Source organism: Protopterus annectens, chromosome 7.part0 (genome assembly GCF_019279795.1).
Source record: "Protopterus annectens isolate FY-2018-M chromosome 7.part0, PAN1.0, whole genome shotgun sequence".
Taxonomy (NCBI): Eukaryota; Metazoa; Chordata; order Ceratodontiformes; family Protopteridae; genus Protopterus; species Protopterus annectens.
Window position 1 is genome coordinate 754,590,834 of NC_056739.1, and position 16,758 is coordinate 754,607,591.

Here is a 16,758-nt window from a genome sequence, read left to right on the forward strand (position 1 = left end):
TACTATACACATCACTGCTAGGCCCTTAAAACATTGAACTGGCTTGAACTACTCCACTACTTGGACTTTGTACAAACAGCTACTACCCACATCATTATTTATTAACCCCAAGCCTGTCCAGCACTAAGCTCTATTCTTCCTATCACACAAACAGACCCCTTCAGTCTAATGATAAACACATTGTTACCATCTATAAACCACAAAAACCAATTGGAGATGGCCTTTATTGCTACTGTGCTGTCAAAAAATGGAATGCTATTTCACAGGTTATTAGAACTGAACTTACTATCCTTCCTTCAAGCATCTTCTGAAAGACTATCCTTCAAACTCATGGCTCTGTGCATGCTATACCTCAAGCTGAACATCAATCTAATCTATTTTTATCCATTCTTATCTGTACAGATTTTCTACCAATCACCGCTTCCTCATCTTCACCTGCTTATCCTACCCTTTCTACTGCTTTACATAAACTCTTCCTAACATCTCCTCCACATTTATAATAATCTATCCTAACCTCTCTCCCCCTTTATAGTTACAGTTAAACACAACATTTATTCCCAGAGGGTTTTGAGATGGGAATGAAGCAGGGTCTTAAAGGTAGAGTAGTTGTCACTAGTACAAATAAGAGGTGACAGGGAGTTCCAGAGGTGACCTAGGGAAAAGGATAGTAGTTGTTTGCCTGGAGGATGAGCAGGCTTGTGCAGTTCAAGCAAATTATGGTTATTGGATCTTAGAAGTCTGTTGGGTAGATGCATTTTGAAGGAGGAGGCAAGGGAGGGGCGGATGGAGGGATTAAAGAGTTTATAGGCCTGAGTAAGTTGAATGTAGGTAAGATGGTTGGGAAGTTCGAGCCAATTTAGTATGTGTAGAGCATTGCAGTGGTGGGAGGAGGATTTATAGCCGGTAGCAAACTCAGAAATTTCATTATAACAGGAGGATAGCTTTGTTTTTAGAGAAGCTTGACGGTTAAGAAGTGGAGTACCATAAAGGAGAGAAGGAATGAGGAAGGTGTTAGAGAGTACAAGTTTAGTAGTGGGAGTGATATAGTGGTTATGGTGGTAGAGCATGCCTAGTTTCTGGTAGGTTTTCTTTAAATTGGTTAGTTGGTGGGCATCAGATTTTAACTGTTCATCAATAAGGACTCCTAGAAGCTTTGCATGGGATGCTACCTCGACAGAGGTATTGTTTTGACTAGTAATGGAGAATGAGTTCTTGTCTATAATGGCACATTTTGAAGTGGAAAATAACAATTTTAGTTTTTGATGTGTTGAGTGATAGGTGGTTGTCTATCATCCAACGTTCGGTATAAGAGAAAACATCCTGTGTTCATTTTAAAAGAGTGGAGGTGGAAGTGGCGGAGCAGATGATCATAGAGTCATCTGCGTATTGAATCAATTTAGCACTAGGAATGTTTTGGTGCAAGTCATTTATGAAATTGTTGAACAGTAGGGGACCTAAAATGGAACCCTGGGGTGCGCCTGTAGGAGTATTAAGGAAGGAGGAGGTGGCTTTTTTCTATTTGGCAGCTTGTTGTTTGTCGGAGAGGTAACTAGAAAACCAGTTGACAGAAGAGTGGGATAGGTTTAGATTAGAAAGTTTAGATAGGAGAAGGTTATGGGAGATAGTGTCAAAGGCCTTGGATAAGTCCAGAAGCAGAGTAGACACTAGGCTAGGGGATAAGATAGCGATTGGCCGAAAATTGGGAATGTTGTTGTTATTACCTCCTTTGTGAGGGGGAATGATATACGGCTTTTTCCAGAGTAGGGGTACACAGTTTTCTTGGATTGAGCAGTTTATTAGTATGGAGATGGGAAAGGCGATGGCATCAGCAGCAATTTTGAGGAAGTAGGAAAGAAGGTCATCAGGGGCATTTGAGTATGGTTTCAGTTTCTGAAGTTTTTTTATGGTGGAGATAGGAATGGGTTTGATAGTGAAGTAAGAGTATTGGGAGGTGGCAGTGTTAGGGGAGGGAGAGATAGGAGAAGGTGGAAATGAAGCTTTGTTGGAGAAGGAAGTATTTAGTTTGACTACAGAATCAATAAAGGAGGAATGAAATTGGGTGGCTAAGGACAGGCCTGGGACATTTGGGTCATGGCAGGGGTTGTCTCTTTTGCCAGGCTTGAGGAGGTTGAAGATGCCATTCCAGAATTTTTTGGGGTTGGTCTTGTGGTTATTTTGAAGGGTGGAGAAGTAGGATTTGTGGTCGGACGCAACAAGTTTTTTTTTACTTTGTTAAGTAGTAGCTTATATTCAGTCAGGGTGGTATGGGTTTTATTTTTCTGATAATGTTTCCAGGCTTTGTCACGGAGATGCATAATGGTTGCAGTTTCTTTGCTTAACCGTGGGACATTTTTACTTTTAATTCTTTTGGTTCTGGAGGGAGCAAGGATATTTAACAGATCTAAAAGTGTAGTATTAAGTAGGCTATTGCATTATCTAGGGAGAGGGTTTTTAGAGGACTCCAGTTTGCATGTTTTAGACAGCTGGAGAAGGTGTCAGGGTTGAAGTTTTTGAGAGAGGAGGAGGAGATATAAGTGTGGGATAGTTGTAAGCAGGAGGGAAGGTGACGAGTGAAAGAGGGAAGATGATTGCTAAGAGTGTCAGGTAGGATACCGCTGTCAGAGATGTATTGGGGTTGAGAAAGAAGAATCCAGTCAAGAGTAGTACCAGAGAAGTGTTTGAGGGCCTGGTAGTAGAGTTTATTAGTTGTCAGAAGTTGTATAAGTTTGTGTGGAGAAGTAGGAGATTGACTATCGGCCCATAAGGTCACAGAGGATTATGGTCTCGTTGGTAATGTTAGAGGAGAACCAGGAGAGGATATCCTCAAGAATGGGGATATTATCTCCTGGGAGAATGTAAAGAGTGGCTCTACATATGTGTTTGTTTCTATTCATCTGGAGGAGGGCCAGGGTTAGTTTGGCACTGGTGAACTGGGTATGGGTTTGGTGAAGGGAGTAACTGTAAGGGAGGAGGAGTAGAGAAGAGCTACTCCACCACCTTTTTTGAGGGTCCTGTCATTTCTAATTATATTGTAGTTGGGGGGAGTGATTTTAGGATCTTTTATCTGTGGCTTTAACTAGGTTTCAGTAACAGAAAGGATATCTGGGTGGTTATGTTGGAGCCCGGCATGGAAGCTCTGAATCTTGTTACATAAGCTTCAAGCATTCCATGTAGTGAAAAGGAGGGATTTGCAGGATGAGGAGGGAGAGAGAAGGGATGGGTTTGAATAAAGTGAGGGAGACGGAGAGGGACCAGGATTTGGGTGAATGCCACCAGAGAGAAGGTTGGTAATAAGTTGATGAATTTGGGAAAAGAGAAATTTAGAGTGCTTAGTGTCCTGTTTGAGAGTTGGGTTTTGTGTTACAGTAGTGTTGTTAGGGATTGGGGATGAGAGGCAGTGGACACGAATGAGTTTATAACAGAATAGGAGGTTGCTATCGAAGAAATAGAGATGAGGGGATATAGTGGTTGTGGAATGTTAGTGCATAAGATTAAAAAAAATGTATGTAAGCATGCTACTGTTTGAAATGTGATGATTTAATAAAGATGTAAAAGCTTTCAAATGTAGGAATGACAGGTAAATTTGGGGTTTTCAAGACCAAGACTTCAATGCATCATTTTTGAGCATCCTACCTGAAGTGAGACCCGATTAAAAAGAAGTTATGTACCTACCATAACGTTCCATGTTAGTTGTCTTCATCTCGCCTTCTTTCTTGCTGGTTGGGATCGGAGCCGATCCTCGGCTCCGACTCAGCCATCTTCAATAGCTCGAGAGCTGTTTACTGGCTCGAGGCTGCCCCTTATCCCATAATGCCTAGCGATAGCTACCCAGATCTCATTTGAAATAGCTAACTCCAGGCATAGCAAGAGAATAAACCAGTCCAATAATAGTTTGACTATACCTGCCATATTCTCTAAGTCAGTTTAGGAACAAAACAAGAGAAAACACAGCCAGTGAAACAAGGACTCCTCTCAGTCTACTAGGACAGGGGGATGGAGGGTGGGATGCAAGAAAGAAGGCAAGATGAAGACAACTAACATGGAACGTTATGGTAGGTACATAACTTCTTTATGTTAATTTGTCTATCTCTGCTTCGTTCTTGCTGGTTGGAACAGCGTCCCTAGCACCTAACATCCTGGGTGGCTCAGTGGAACAGACTCTTAAGAACAGTGGAACCAAAGTCAGCTCTGCTCCTGGAGACCATATCCAGCTTGTAATGAGAAACAAAGGTATGAGGGTTTGCCCACGTGGCAACTGCACAGATAGTATCCATGAGCAACTTGGATTGGAAGACTACAGAGGTGGCCAAAGCCCTAGTAGAATGACCTTTCAGTTTAACAGGTAACTCTTTGTTCCTTAACTGATAAATGAAAGTAATAGTGTGTGATAACCATCTCGACAAGGTTACCTTGGAAACTGGGAGATCTTGTTTGGCTGAGGCATAAGAAAGGAATAATTGGTCCGACTTCCTTATTTCCTTAGTTCTGTGCAGGTAAAAACGTAATTGTCTATGGACGTCCAATTGGTGTAGTTTGTACTCTGCCTTGTTGGTATAATTAGGGAAAAACACAGGAAGATCTATAGATTGGTTTAAATTATTTTCTGAGCAGACTTTAGGAAGAAATGAAGGATTAGTCCTCAGAGCAACTCTGTCCTTATGAAAAACCAAGTAGGGAGGATGAACACACAGTGCCTGAAGTCCGGAAGCGCGTCTGGCTGAAGTAATAGCTACCAGAAAGAGTGTCTTCCAGGATAGAAACTTGATGGAGCAAGACGCTGCAGGTTCAAAAGGAGGCAGAATTAAGGAAGTTAGGACTAAATTAAGGTCCCAAGGGGGATCTCTCACTGGAGGCCTAAGAAGAGTCTCTCACTGGAGGCCTAAGAAGAGTTGTCCCTCTCAAAAAAGCTTTACAGAGCTTATGAGACAATGTTAGAATTTGACAAGCCAACATGAAAGTTAGAAATGGCTGCTAATTGTACCGGAAGCGGACCCGGAGTGAAACAGATGTGCTAGGAATTCCAGAATTTCGTGGATTGGGGCTGAAAAGGGATTCAAATTCCTAGCCTCTGCCCAACACGAGAAACGGTTACATTTGCTAGCATAAGTTTTCCTCGTTGTAGACTTATGAGAGGAGACAATAATCTCATGGACTGCCGGGGAAATGCTAGGAAGCCTGGCTAAAGTTGGAAGTGGAGCAACCAAGCTGCGAGTTGGAGAGTTTGGAGGGATTGATGCAACCCGCATGATTGATGAATCAGGAGGTCTGAAATTGGGTCTAGAGTCCAGGGCTGATCGAAAAGGTAACGGTGCAGGAACGGGAACCATATCTCTTGAGGCCAGTAGGGGGCAATGAGGATCATTTTGCAACCCAACGGTATTGCTTTCTGTATAAGTTTGGGTATCAGGGGAAAAGGAGGAAAGGCATAAAGAAGTCCCTGGGGCCAATCGTGGACTACAGCGTCTCTGGGTATGTGACCCGGAAGCGGAAGAAGGGAAAAATAGTTGCTGCATTTGCTGCGGAAAATAAGATTCACCACTTCCTGATTCAGAGACCACTCGTGAGGCATGAGGATAGCCCTGCTGAGCCTGTCCGCTATGACGTTGGATCTCCCAGGGATGTGCATCGCAATCAGAAAACGTTGGGAGGAAATCGCCCACTGCCAAAGTCTGAGTGCTTCTCGACACAGGGGGTAGGATCTGGTTCCACCCTGCTTGTTGATGTACCACACCACTGACATGTTATCCGTTTGAATAGCAATGGTCTCAGAAGGAAGAGAGTCTTGAAGGGCTTGCAACACCAGGAGCACGACTCTCATCTCCAGGACATTTATGTGCAGATGGTACTCGTGAGGTTGCCAAGTGCCTTGGACTGTCCTGCCCAGATAATGCCCTCCCCACCCTATCAAGGAGGCGTCTATCGTCACTGTGGCTATCGGAGGGGGTTCTATGAAAGGTCTGCCCTGAGTAACTAGTGGGGAGACCATCCACCAAGAAAGATGTCTTTTGTCTGCATCCGTGATCAGGATCATGTGAGTCATGGGTAGCTCTTGGAAAGACCACTGCGTGAATAGAAGCCACTGAAGAATTCTCATATGAAAGCACACTAGTAGAATTAGAAGAATGGCTGCTGCCATGGAACCCAGAGTTTGAAGGACGTGCCTGACTTGGATCCTTTTGCTCTGCATTAGAATTTGTACTTGCTGACGAATTGTGGACACGCTTTCTAGTGGTAGCCTTGCAAACATATTCCTTGTGTCTAAATCTGCTCCTATGGAAGTGATAGATTGACAGGGCAACAAGGCAGATTTTTCGAAATTTATTGCAATGCCTAGCTGGGCACAGATTGCGATTGTGTAGTTCAGTGACCTCATGGAGAAGGTCGCCGAAGCAAACATTCGCTTCCCATATCTGTCCATCGTCCTAGACTCCTTGTTAGGGGGATGGACAGATGAAGAGGTCTCCGCTAACTCTTTTTTGGTGACTGCTGCTACCACCATGGCATCAACCGGAACACCTTTAGAAAGGAATTTCTTATCCTGGGGTGCTGTAATGAATTTACTAGGTCTCCTCGAAGTTGGTTCCACTGTATCCGGAGCTGACCAAGCCTTTCGAGCCACCACTGCCATGAGTGGATCCGAAAGGCAGAGAAACCCAGGAGGTGGAAGATAGGGAACCAAAAGCATCCAGAAATACAGACTCATCCATGGTAGGGGCTAAGGGATTCCAGTTCCCCCTCTGCCTAAGCATTTCCAGGATGTCCAAAAAGGAAACATCTTCAGAGAGGGACCTCGGGGACCCTTCCGAATCATCTAAGTCTATATCAGAAGTGACAGACTCAGGGGAGTCAATATGCTTCCTCTCACACTTCTTCTGAGTGTTCACGGGAGGCCTCGGAAGAGGAGAAAACACCCAATGGGGTGTCCTGGAGCATCGGTTCCCTATGCTTCGGGTCTGGAGGAGGAGCAGAGGTTGGCACAGGCACTACGGGGGACGGAGCCTGTAGGGCTGAAAGTGGATCTGACACAGAGGGGACAGCACACTCTGCATAACCTCAAAGGCGCCCTCACCACGAGGCAGAGAAAGCTCTGGTTTCAAAGAAATTGGACTCTTTCTCCGCACCGAGGGGGACGGCTCCGAGGCCGATGTTGGGGCCGAGCTCACCTGCGCCCAATCTCCAAGAGGGAGAACGGGGTTGGCCAAGGGTCCGATGCCACTCGCCCCCTCGAAGCCGACGAGGGAGCCACGGCGCCCAGATCCCTCGATGGAAGTTGTCACCGAGGGAATCGGAGCCAACGTTGGAACCGAAGGAGATAGAGTTATTGGAGCCGACGGTTCCATTACTCGTACCCCAACGAACTCCGGCTCTGAACTCAAAGGAGTCGGAGGAAGAACATCAAGAGAAGTGGACGGAGCCGATACCTGATGAGGAGGGCTGGACAACAATTTAGCTAGTGCCTGCAACTTTAGCAACCTACTGACTACTCTCTCCACATCATGATCCGACAGCCTAGAGGATCGAGAGGAGTGAGATGATTGGTGGCTACATTCGCTTTGAAGTAAAGGAGACAGAGGAGACGAATGCACCAACTCTAAGGAGGGAGACCTCAGTCTCTTGTGGCTCCGCGACGGCTCCAAAGCCTCTGATGGAGCCGACGGGGAGATTGTCTTGTCGGTGCCAGCCAGAACCGACGTTGAAGGCAAATCCTGTGCCGAAGATGGCTCCAAAGGTGGAGCCAATGGCTTGGAGGACTTGGGGGATTTCACTGGCTGTGAACTCTTGGCCGGTGAATCCTGGGGTTTTAACAGACCCCTAAGAATCAACTTTTTCTTCCTCTCGTGCAGGACTCTTGGACTAAAGGCATGGCAAATAGAACATGAGTCCTGCGGGTGCACAGTGCCTAAACAATAGACGCAATAAGTGTTCCCATCTCTCAGAGACATTTTCTGACAGCATGAGTCACACTTCTTAAACCCAGAAACCTTAGCTTCCTTGGACATGCTGTACTGGAAAAATGGAAACTAATAAATTCAACCAACAAGGAATAACAATATTCAGTTTTACAAACAAAGCACGCCTACAAAAAAGCTACACAAGTAATATCTAGAAGATATAGATAAGAGATATAGATTAAAAAAAAATACCATTTTAAGAGTACTAGGATAGCCTCTAAATTAAACGGCTAACCTGGAAAAGGGGGGAGGGGTGGGAAGAACTCTCTAAGTTAAATGAGTTCTACAAAAAAGGGAAATTATAGAACAAACAGTTAACTACAATGGTAACTACACTACTGCTAATAATAAAACAGAAAAATAAACTAGAAGAGTTAAAATTTAGAGAAAATTTACACAAAATATTAATATAGCCTGAACCAGAAAAACTACCCTCGCAGCTGAAGTGGCAAATGAGATCTGGGTAGCTATCGCTAGGCATTATGGGATAAGGGGTAGCCTCGAGCCAGTAAACAGTTCTCGAGCTATTGAAGATGGCCGAGTCAGAGCAGAGGATCAGCTCCGATCCCAACCAGCAAGAACGAAGGCGAGATAGACAACATCACAAGGTTCTCTCCATATGAGACAGCTTCTGGTGAAGAACCAGAAGATGTAGGATCCACATCTTCACAGCCCAAAAGGAGGAAATCTTGAGGCATATTAGTGAATGCAGAGGCAGATGTCCAAGCTGAATTAGCATGCAAGTGTTAGCAGAAGGTGAAGAAGTTCTGGGACATGTTTTGCTGATCTTGACAAGCAACTTGGGTGGGAATTTGGTACAACTTGCATCTGACTATCAGACAGTGGGAAAGAATGCAAGACGTTGCACATCTAAACCTTGGATGATTGGTTCTCCCACATGGTTGGAGGTTCCAGCTCAGGCACTGGGGCTCACTGCCTATAGTCCAACAAATCATGCTAAAACTTTGGCATTCTCTCTTACCAGCACAACAGGGATACCTTTTTCCCCCTAGTCTGACTATGGAATGGGTGTCAGATGAAACACCTGGGAACGGCTGCCTGATTCAATATTTGCTAATGTACTGTTGGCCCAGGATAACATGCTTAAGACTGATGGTTTAGTGGCCTTCAGAGGGGTGGAGTCAGAGATGGCAGCAATGGGCAAGAATCTTTAGTAGTCAATGCCCTAAGATCCAGAAGAACTTGCAAGGATGGTTGTGACATCCCCAGTCATACTCTTTGTTCAGTTTCATTTTTTTTTTTTTTTTTTTTTACAAGGAATGCCCGAAAAGGACATTTTCTGAGGTAAAAAACGTCTGACAAGCAATGGACTCCAGTTTCTGCTTGCCAAAATAGGCTCAGAGAACTTTTGGCTTTCTTCTTAAGATCTTCTTGCTAAACTGGCACCAAACAGGATACATTGTAGGAAAACAAACTGGGATGAAAGTCTTCCACGGGGAATCTGCAGTTTAAATATACATGTGTTCACCTTTTGAGGGGAGTACACATCACTGATATCTACCACCAGAACACAATGTAGAAAGAAACATTTTTCAGGAACAGCAACAGAATAATGAAAAATATATAATTTTCAGCTCTGTACTTACCTGCCCAGCTCTAGGTTGTCATAGACAGAACCATTGAACTGAATGATGCCTTCATGCAGTGTGGAAACGGATACCGTACTATAACAAGAAGGAACTAAAGATGGTGTGGGGCATTGTTCCCCTTTATATCTGCATTGTGAAGACATCCTTGGGAAAGTAAATTTAGGCCAGATGGGAAGTGGTGAGGGTGAAAAGCACTAAATGTTAGGCCTGATATCAAATGTCATCTGCGGTTTGTGAAAAACACTAAATGTTAGGCCTGATATCAAATGTCATCTGCGGTTGAGCTGCTGAAGGTTATGATTGCAGCAGTGATCAATGTAAAAATCAATGTGATTTACCTTGGCATCTGACATTTTGGCATTGTCATCTGGTATCTTGACTTCTCGACTCCTACAGTAAAAGGGTTAAACCAGTTTGAATTATAAATATGCACACTGTTAATCCCAGAAAACTACTTCTATACTCCTTGGTTCCATTACCAAAAAAAAAAAAAAAAAAAAATGCAACAGTATATTACAGTGCACAAAATCTTGGTTAATGTGCTGTCAATAATGCTCCGCCTAATCTGAAGTGAAAGTTTATTCTGTTTGTGCTACAGTCAAGCTACTTTGTGGAAGATCTTACATGAACACTTAAAATGAAGTTAAAAAACCTTAAGTGTGGGAAAAGAAGGAAATTGGGTACCTGGGAGTGAAACTGGCAACAGACAGGTTAGCACTGGGATACAGAGAGAACATTAGCTAACATTACAGAGAAACTACAAAGAAACTTAAAGGAATCGAAAATATTGCATTTAGACTATGATCTGTGTTAAAGTGATACACTGATATCTTAAGTCACATATTCTATACAATTCACAAGACAATAGATGCAAGCTGAAGACGGATGAAGGAGTTCTTTAGGCAGAGAGAGAGAGAGAGAGATACTTGGGATAAGGTTAACTCTTCCAAGGGATTGGGAATGCCATATACCATCAATCTGTCCTACTGACATTCTATGCTAGATTCAAAAAACGTGAATATCAAGTTTAATGGAATGACATGATATTAGAAAATGACCCAGCAACGAGACATTCTAGATCTAGTAGGAGGAAGTTTCTAGCACCTCTACTGCAAGACACACAAAAAAGATGACTTAAATCAAAGTCTCGCTATTATTAACTGGGACCAATGCAGTGGGAAATATAGCATGCTTAAACTGAAAAAAAAAACTGCTTTATAAAGGTTCAGTGAGACAAGTAAAGTTGACTAATTTGTTTCACACCCATCAATTTACATCAAAAACAAACACACCTCAAGGCTGGTCACACAGTATGGTGCCCTTCAGCTTTTCCACGTCCAAACTACTATAGGGAAAATCCCATGTCATACCCTTACAAGCTGTAGGTCTCCATCTATGACTCATGAAACCCATAACACATATTTAAATGTAAAGGAGACGCTCCCTGTTCAACCCAACACCATATGCATGGACATCTTCAACTATTACATAAACTGGAAATCATGCACAGCCCCAAACATGCAGGCTCTGAAAATCTTGGACTTTGTAGACACAAGCACCATGGACCAACTAGTCCATATGCCACTAGGGACCTTAACATCCTTGACCTGGTCCTCACAAACTTGGGATTATGTTGTATCCCCCAGTGTGTAATGCACTCACTGGTCAGGTCAGCTGTCTCCCTTTGAAATAAAAATAAAATGTGTGACCCCAGCTAACTATGGAACTTTTAAGAATTATTCTAGGCAAACTTCCTGCAATTAAGTGACACTCTAGAAAACTTTCAAGCCCTCCAAACTCTGAGAACACCACTGCCCATTTGGAATAGTTTGTAGAAGCCCTGTATAATCATGACAATGGCTGTATAGAGAAAGCTGTACCTACCCAGAATAAGCTCAGGACAAAGTCAAAAAACAAGCCAACCTTGGTGTAACCACAGCATCAATTGGTTATATAACAAAAGGAAGGAATTTTAATACCTTGTAAGGCAAAAACTCCCTCATTAATCTAAACAAGCAAATCAAAGGGCTAATAAAGTTAATCAAAGTCAAATTTGAGGTAAAATAGCCTCCCAGGTCAAGTACAATTACAGGACAGTCTTCAATAATGTCTGCAACCTCAAAGGCAGTACAAAACAATGTGCTGACCTAATGGTAAATGGAGCCACCTACACCGAGCCTGAAGATTTAGCTCCAATTTTAACCCCCTAACACCTCTTAGGAAATACCCTCAACCATAACTCCCCCAACTATCCATCAGGGAACAGGTCTTCAATGAGCTCTCCAAAGCCAAGAACACTGCATTGATGGGCCCCAATAACTTTCCAGGATGCCTACTTAGTAGCATGAAATATGATCTATGAAGGCAACTAGAATTACTAATAAATCCAAAAAGTAATGCATGTTATGGTAAGTTACAGTATGTTAGATCTGAACATACAGGACACATTCTGCATCCCTCTTGACTTCAGGGATACCCTCCTTAACTCTGTCTTTCACGGACATCTTTTGTCTTGCTTTGTGGCTCCATGGACAGTCTTTCTGGCCAGAAAATATATGTAAAAACATAAAGTAACATTTTCTGTTGATCTTTTGGAACTAACTGTTGAACTGGATAACAAGACCAAGCTTTTTTCTGAAGAATTCCTATGCATTGGGAAGATGAAAGCTGTTAAGCTCAATGGTTTATTTACTTTGGTGTAGTTTGGATTTGGATTAAACAAATGAAATTATTTTCCTGCTCGTCACTTCTTGTGCCTAATAAAACATGCATTACTTTTTGGGATTTATTAGTGGTTTGTACGCGCACTTGCTGATTTTCGGCCACTAGAATCACTATTTAACAGTAGCTTCCAGACAGGCTTTGTGCCAAGCCAATAGAAGACTGCACCTCTCATCCTTCTGCAAAAGGGCTTGCCATCTATGGACCAGAAACTACAAATCCACAAGTCTGACTCATCTTCTATGCAAACCCAGGCAAATAATTATCATGAATATGATAAATAATTGCCTAGGAAACTTCAGACACTGGATCCAACCCAGTCTGGTTTCATCAAGGGCAGGTCATGTCTACTCAGCCTGGTGGATCTCTTTGACAAGGTCACCAAAGCAATGGACAAGGGCAAAATGATGCATGCTGCCTACAATGGCCTGGCCAAAGCATTCCACACACTTTTCCCTTTGCGTATTGTACACAAACTCAGAAAATTAGGTGTAAACCCCATATTTTATCCAATGGATAGCCAGCTGGCTCACATATAGGACCCAAGAAGTTAGGATAGTGTTGTTTATCTCCATGAAGATGCCATTAACTAGCAAAGTCCCTTAAGGCTCACTGTGGGGGCCACCCCTTTTTGGCATCTACTTCTCTGAAGGCAAGGCCAATGTCAGTGGTCTCTGGCTGACCAAGTTCGCAGATGATTGCAAACTATACAGAGTCACAGAAATCCCCCAAAGGCACAAATACCCTAGAAGAAGGCCTAACAGACTAATAACTGGTGCCAGAGCCATGGTCTAAAATCAATGACAAGAAATGCATGATGGCATTTTTTGGGAAGACTGCTAATAAATACCCAAGAGTAGCCCCAGTGTGATCATGGATTTGGGTACACATATAGACAAACTGATTTTTGACCATTATGTGTCTACAGCAGAACAAAATACATCTACGTTTAGCAACTTATATGGCATATAGGTTCAATGATGTCATTGTTCTGCTGTAAAAGGCCCCCATCAGCCGAGTTATGGAGTACCACGCCCCCTCTGGTATGTACGTGACCAGGTATATACAGCAAATGGAGTGTCCACAGTGATTCTACACAAAAAGAATACAGGGCATAAACAACATATCTTACGTGGACTCCCTCAAGGTCTACACCTGTACTCAGTCTCCTACAGACTACTGAGAGGCAATCTAAGCTTGACCTACAAAACATTCTCTGATCCCGTTCTCATGGACCTATTGTACATCTGAAAAACAAATAGCATCAGAATTACCCAATATCTAGGGACCTAAAACTTGACTGCAACATAAATAGGAGCGGTATTTGTTTCAGAGACTACCCTGTCTCTGAAATACGTTTTCCACCCATTCATATGAAGCACTGCTCTTTCCTAACCCAATTCAAGTGTAATTTGCACCTGTAGTGGATGGTGAATCAGACAGTCACCCCTAGTTTGGCATCTATGTCTCTAGTAGACAGGTAGACTATAAATGTGTGACCACCAATGCACACACCTACATACACTGCTTAAAATAACCCTAGATATTAAAACTTGTCAGGATATCAAAACTTGTCAAATACATTTGGGAAGCATGGCTAGGATTAAAAAGGGCCCTGGGGTTGTTAACCTAGTAATCACTTATGAACCTATGTACAGAACTGACCTCAAATGATTAAATGGATACAGAACTTAAGACAGGGATTAATAGGAAGCAAAGGGCTAATAAGCACTGTGGTAAGCCTAAGCTTGTTTAAAGGAAGAAGCATTTTTTTAAAAATAAGCAAAAAATGGGAAGGACTAGTGAAAAAGTACAATTGTGTAAGCTGAACTTATTGTAACTGTAACTGCAACTGTAGATATTTGAAGGATCACTGTTGCAGTAGCTGCAGTAGCCTTAGCTATATGGTTTACATCCTGTCAAGGATATAATGGCTGTCCAGCTTCCAAAGCTTCAGGATAACTTCCATGCACCTAAACTATCAAGTAGCTTGAGATGAACTCACTAAAAGACAAGTTTGGGCAGGAAGCCATTCAGAGCTCTCCTGTCAGCACAGAGATGGAGGCTGAGCCCTGAAAGGATGATACTAGCGACAAAAAAAATGTCTACACCCTTGAATAAAAAACAAGGGGGACAGACGGAGGGAGTTGATACTGCAACAGTGATCACTCGAATGTCATACTTATGGTATGTTCATCTTAGACAACAACTTTTTGGAATCCCCTTGCCATTTCTTCTTAAATGTCTGTTTACCTGCATTCTGTTGACACTATTTAAAACCTTAGAAATTCCCTTGATCAGATTGCCTCTTTCATCTTATTTTTGATTATCCTTGCAGCAGAGGGACAAACACAATCTCTATGAAAGGGAGAATTTAAAATCTCATTTTTACATCATCTGGGAGGTTCTGAGAATGCAGCCAAGCAAACTGTACCAGTAGCCATAGCCTTGGAAGAAGTATCAACAGTGTCATACACACACACTGCAAAAAATGAGTAGCAATACTTGCAAAGGAAGAAACCAAGTTATTTTACCTAGATTTTTCTTCACAAGAAGAAGCTGTAGATAAAACATTCCTCATAATTTCACAATTTGTCAGAACAAACATTAACATATGAGCCTGACGATTCAACATTCTGAAAAATCACACATGCAGAAGAATAAAAACCTATAAATAATTTTCTCATTCTTATTAGAAAGAGTAGGATTGGAAGAATTAACTAAGTGTTTAGCAGCAGCAGTTGAATCAGCTAAGGCTATAGTTGCTGGGTCAGATATTTGAATAGCGCATAATTTAAAACACTAAGGAACTTTATACATCCTACCTGCCTTTTTAGGGATAATTAGCCAACTATCAGGAAAACTGAACAAACAGGACAGGAGGAATGGGTGTATGTTCTAGAAAAACCATTCTGTAACATCTCACAGTGTTTTTGAGGGACTGAGAAACCTCAGTGTTCTCTCACTGAAAACACTGGGACATTCTAGCAAGTCTCACAGAAAGAGAGCCCCCCCACAGGGAGAATCAGAAACTGAGCTTTCTTCTGAGTCCGAATGGGAAAGCTAAGGACAAAACCTTGAATTCGTTCCTGCATCTTCCTATTCAAATTTAAAATCCTGAATCTCTTCAGGAAAAGAGGAATCTCTCTCTCTCTTTTTTTAACCAGGTCTTACTTTACAAGAAGGATCAATATGCTGAATTAAACTCTGAGCCAGTCCTAGTGCACTACTACTATGTAAAGAAATTAGAGGAGGAGTAGATACTTGCTTGGTTTTCTGTTTCTTTTTGAAAGGGAAAAACGGGGCCAACCATGTTACTAATGGCAGCAGCTGCTTCCTCAGGGATGGGTACAGCATTCTGATATAATGGGAAACCTTCCCAGTTACCTCTCTCAGGACCTACAAGAATGGCTTTCCCTTCCCCACTAAGGTTACTTGCAACAGTCACAGAGGATGTAGCTAACTCACTGTCCACAGTGGCTGTAGATGCTGCATCCAAAGGAACTGGAGCAAAAGACGAGTGGTCTGAGGTACAACAAAAGGCCAAAGCAGAGTCACCCACCTGTGTTTGAAGCAAACTGCTAGCTTGCTGTGGTGGCAAAGGCCGTTTGCTTAACTTTTTCTTTTTGTGGCTGGAAGAAGGACCAACCGTGGACTGGTAAGCTGTTCTATGTTCAAGCCAAAAATAGTGCCGCGAAGACAAAAGTGCAAATATCAGTAAAACTACCAGTCCACAAGAATTACTTTTCTGACCAAAGAGAACACAGTAAAAATCACTTTAAAATAATTTGGAAGCTCCACAATGTAAAAAAAAAAATTTCTCCACAGAAAATATGTTTTCAGTTATTTACACCATTTTTTAACTGACACAGAAACGAGTGGCGTGTTTAAAAGAGCATTACAATCTCGAGACAGTGCATTAAATAACAATGTACTTAGCTTTAAAATAAATGTTTCTGGAGAGAAACGTAGTAAAACATTAACAAATTTTAAGAAAATGGAAGATTTTTTCCCCCTGAAGGGAACTTATCTTACAAGCAAAGAACAGCACAAGCCGACCTTCCACCTTCAAAAGCCTCAGAGGAGTGTACTCTTCGGCAGCAGTAAAACTCTGAAGGGCTTCGCACTGAAACTTGTCATTTAGTCAGCTTAGCTAAAATTGCTTCACACTTTGGCCACGTGGAAGGCTCCCTGAAGCTTTGGAAGTTGTCTGGCTGTTATATCTGTTGCAGAATATAACCCATACAGCTACGGCTACTGAAGCAGTGATCAATGTGAAGAACATCAGAAATTGGTGAGACCCTCTGGAGAAAAGTGGCATGGCTATTGAAAATAGCTACAAAGACTAAGGAAATACATAATTTTGGGGGTGAAAATGACTTTTTTTTTTTTTTACAGACTGGATAAAATATGCAAAATTTTCCCACAGTCAGATTCTGACTGCTGATAATATCTGACTGGTGAATGGAAAACAT

General features: G+C 42.4%; 1 protein-coding gene across 1 annotated transcript in view; it reads right to left on the reverse strand.

Annotated features, from left to right (window-relative positions):
* The window catches only part of CNTROB (centrobin, centriole duplication and spindle assembly protein), a 1,846,056-nt gene that overhangs the window by 850,443 nt on the left and 978,855 nt on the right, over nt 1–16,758 (reverse strand). The gene's annotated exons all lie outside the window — the stretch shown is intronic.